Source organism: Eriocheir sinensis, unplaced genomic scaffold, assembly GCF_024679095.1.
Source record: "Eriocheir sinensis breed Jianghai 21 unplaced genomic scaffold, ASM2467909v1 Scaffold481, whole genome shotgun sequence".
Classification (NCBI taxonomy): Eukaryota; Metazoa; Arthropoda; class Malacostraca; order Decapoda; family Varunidae; genus Eriocheir; species Eriocheir sinensis.
In genome coordinates, this window is record NW_026111811.1 from 329,218 (window position 1) to 333,084 (window position 3,867).

The 3,867-nt window shown below is 47.6% G+C and overlaps 2 long non-coding RNA genes across 8 annotated transcripts; one reads left to right on the forward strand and one right to left on the reverse strand.

Annotated features, from left to right (window-relative positions):
• Positions 1-395: 395 nt before the first annotated feature.
• LOC126992496 (uncharacterized) lies at positions 396-1,936 on the reverse strand. 4 transcript variants are annotated; one of them, XR_007746583.1, is made up of 4 exons: positions 1,850-1,936; positions 1,315-1,453; positions 784-1,048; positions 396-715 (listed from the first exon to the last, which is right to left on the reverse strand). It is a non-coding gene; the product is annotated as an uncharacterized LOC126992496 (long non-coding RNA). The 4 variants fall into 4 exon arrangements; XR_007746582.1 differs by lacking the exons at positions 1,315-1,453; positions 1,850-1,936 and adding exons at positions 1,584-1,642; positions 1,711-1,834 and having other exon boundaries at positions 784-1,184; XR_007746584.1 differs by lacking the exon at positions 1,850-1,936 and adding an exon at positions 1,584-1,718 and having other exon boundaries at positions 1,315-1,388.
• On the forward strand, positions 1,088-2,424 carry LOC126992498 (uncharacterized). Of its 4 annotated transcripts, none has more exons than XR_007746585.1 (4): positions 1,088-1,152; positions 1,289-1,421; positions 1,487-1,684; positions 1,948-2,424. It is a non-coding gene; the product is annotated as an uncharacterized LOC126992498 (long non-coding RNA). The 4 variants fall into 4 exon arrangements; XR_007746587.1 differs by having other exon boundaries at positions 1,487-1,616; positions 1,948-2,422; XR_007746588.1 differs by lacking the exon at positions 1,487-1,684 and adding an exon at positions 1,753-1,882 and having other exon boundaries at positions 1,948-2,422.
• The last annotated feature ends 1,443 nt before the right edge of the window (positions 2,425-3,867 follow it).

A 3,867-nucleotide genomic window follows, 5' to 3' on the forward strand; every position in this document is an offset into this window, starting at 1 on the left:
TTCCTGTTCTTTTTCTTTTACTTCTTATTGATGCTTTTTGATGTTCTTTTTTTCTATCATCCTTTGGTTGATGTTCCTTGGTCTGGATGAGCCGCTTTCCTCCCAGAAGAGACCCATCCATAATTTTGGTGATGTTGTTTGGGACAGAAAGGTGGATTATGCTTCTTGTATTTCTTTTCTTGATGTTGTTCATTTATTTCTGTTGCTTTTCTTTTTCGATGTTTTTTCTGATCTTTTTCCATTTTTTTTGGTGTTCTTTTCTATATCATCCCTTGTTGATGTTCTTTGGTCTGGGTGAGCCGCTTTCTCCCCAGAAGAGACCCACCCATAATTTTGGTGATGTTAGTCAGGGCCGGAAGGTGGATGATGTTTGTTATATTTTTCTTTCCTTGATGTGTTTTTCTTTGTTTTTTTTTATTTCATTTATTCATATCATCCTTTGGTTGATGTTCTTTGGTCTGGATGAGCCGCTTTCTCCCCAGAAGAGACCCATCCATAATTTTGGCGATGTTAGGGCCTAAAGGTGGATGATCTTTTTGTTTCTTTTCTTGATGTTTCGTTTCTGTATTTTCCATTTTTCTGGTGTTCCTTTTTATTTTCCTTTTCTTTGATGTTCCCATCGCGTGGATTGTCTACGACAGTATAACGAGCACCACAAGCCCGGGTTTGTTTAGAGTTTGCTCTCCTAGGCAGATTGCCTACCACGGCTGACGACCTCCACCTGCCCGGGTTTATTGTTCGTAGTTTGCTCTCCTAGGCAGATTGCCTACCACGGCTGACGACCTCCACCTGGCCGGGTTTATTGTTCGGAGTTTGCTCTCCTAGGCAGATTGCCTACCACGGCTGACGACCTCCACCTGGCCGGGTTTATTGTTCGGAGTTTGCTCTCCTAGGTAAAATGCTCACGCTAACGAGCTCCACCTGCCCGGGTTTTTTTGCTCGGAGTTTGCTCTCCTAGGTGAACTGCTCACGCTAACGAGCTCCACCTGCCCGGGTTTGTTGTTCGGAGTTTGCTCTCCTAGGTGAATTGCCTACCACGGCTAACGACCTCCACCTGCCCGGGTTTGTTTAGAGTGTGCTCTCCTAGGTGAACTGCCTACCACGGCTAACGAGCCTCACCTGCCCGGGTTTGTTTAGAGTTTGCTCTCCTAGGTGAATTACCTCCCACGGCTAACGACCTCCACCTGCCCGGGTTTATTGTTCGGAGTTTGCTCTCCTAGGTGAATTACCTCCCACGGCTAACGACCTCCACCTGCCCGGGTTTATTGTTCGGAGTTTGCTCTCCTAGGTGAATTACCTCCCACGGCTAACGACCTCCACCTGCCCGGGTTTATTGTTCGGAGTTTGCTCTCCTAGGTGAATTGCCTACCACGGCTAACGACCTCCACCTGCCCGGGTTTGTTTAGAGTTTGCTCTCCTAGGTGAATTGCCTCCCACGGCTAACGACCTCCACCTGCCCGGGGTTGTTCGGAGTTTGCTCTCCCAGGTGAATTGCCTCCCACGGCTAACGACCTCCACCTGCCCGGGTTTGTTTAGAGTTTGCTCTCCTAGGTGAATTGCCTCCCACGGCTAACGAGCCTCACCTGCCCGGGTTTGTTTAGAGTTTGCTCTCCTAGGTGAATTACCTCCCACGGCTAACGACCTCCACCTGCCCGGGTTTATTGTTCGGAGTTTGCTCTCCTAGGTGAATTGCCTACCATGGCTAACGACCTCCACCTGCCCGGGTTTATTGTTCGGAGTTTGCTCTCCTAGGTGAATTGCCTCCCACGGCTAACGACCTCCACCTGCCCGGGTTTGTTTAGAGTTTGCTCTCCTAGGTGAATTGCCTCCCACGGCTAACGAGCCTCACCTGCCCGGGTTTGTTTAGAGTTTGCTCTCCTAGGTGAATTGCCTCCCACGGCTAACGAGCCTCACCTGCCCGGGTTTGTTAAGAGTTTGCTCTCCTAGGTGAATTGCCTACCACGGCTAACGAGCTCCACCTGCCCGGGTTTATTGTTCGGAGTTTGCTCTCCTAGGCAGACTGCCTACCACGGCTAACGAGCTCCACCTGCCCGGGTTTGTAGCCGGAAGATCTCCGGCACCTCCGTCGGGGCCCCGAGGGACGCCGAGGAGCCCTGCCTGGAGCCCTCCAGTCCTGCCATGCTCGCCAGGGAGACCTTGGGCTCGCTGGCGCTCCACACCCCCGCCGAGGTGAGGATGCAAGAACTCGCTTCTTAAAACTACCAGACTGGATTATAAAATTAATGATAATTACTGTGAAGGCGCCGGTCACCGCGTTTATCGGTTCAGGGATGGAAGACCGACGGGCCTGGGAAACGCGCACAAGCATCCAAAGGAATCCTCGCGACGGCTTGCGACGCAGCATCCGTTTCCCTTTTCTTTCTCATTCCAATTTTTCTTTTTTATTATATTTTCCTTCTCTGATTGATTGATGGATTGATTTTACTTGGTAGGAAGCTGTTCACCAATTAACATCATTCAGGTGTACATTGCACACACGTGCCGAGAGAAAACACCAGTGTGAGTGCTGACGCTCACGAGGACGGCCCGCTAGAGTTTCCTAACATTCGCATCAGGGCCCCAATTCTCTTAAGTCGTCTGTCTCTTTATTTTCTCTTCTCTACTTCATTTTATTTCTCCTTTCTTTCATCCTTGCTCTCCATCTATGAATTTATTTCTCTCTCTCTCTCTCTCTCTCTCTCTCTCTCTCTCTCTCTCTCTCTCTCTCTCTCTCTCTCTCTCTCTCTCTCTCTCTCTCTCTCTCTCTTTCTCTCTCTCACACACACACACACACACACACACAGCTTTCGTAGGCGTTGTGGGTATTGCCAGGGTAGTTTAATGACCCTGGTGGTAGTCTGACCTCCTATCTGTACTATGGACCTAAAAACACTCATGAGAATCCGACTGATCTGCTTTGACCCACGTGGAAAAAAGTTGGTATGAGAGACAGAAGCGTCTGAGAATACCGGCCTAGGAGTTGTCATGTATAAGTCGAGTGTCCTCTTGTTTGGTTAGATATGCACTGTTAATTATTTAATCATTTCTTGGCATCACAGGAGGCGGCTCAAAGACAAAACAAAACACACTCACTGAAAACACCAACCACTTTTCCAACAATCAGAAAACACTCACCATCATTTTTTTTTTTCTCTCTCATTTATATATTTATTTTCGCATCATAGCAGGCAAACATTAACACACAGCACACACACAAAACATAACCACTTCTCCCACCATCAGAAAACACTCACCATAATATGCTTTTTTCTATTTTTCTCTCCCATTTATCTGTTTATTTTCGCAACATAGGAAGCAGCTCAAAGGTAAAACAATACCACAAAAAGTCTGTGCACCACTTCTCCTAACACAAACAAACGAAAAACTAGCTTCCATCAAGTGCTTTTTCTTTTTTCTTTTCTTTCGTTGATTTTTCACATCATAGGAGTTTCATTTGATGTTGATGAAAGTTCAGCATGCAGCTATTTTATTTATATTACCATTGTGCGGAACTTATTCTATGAGTATGTCGGAAAAATGACTGAACGGGTAAATGTTTTGAAAGAGATGGGGAAGCAAATGGGGATCAATCCTTATGAGAAGAAAGTTTATCTACAATTATTGGGTCTGGATTAAAGTCTTCCTCCACCTCTTCCGCTGCTTCCTCCTCTTCCTCCTTTTCTTCCTCCACTTACAAACGTGCTGTATGTTTACGAAAGTGCATCACCTCCTCTGGCGACGGCCGCGGCGACGAGGCAGTCGCCGCAGCCGTGCAAGCTCTCGCAGAGGGTGGAGGGTCGTGGAGCATAGTTAAATTACTCCAACCGAACTTTACGACCTACTAACGGGGTCTGCGCCCCCTCGACC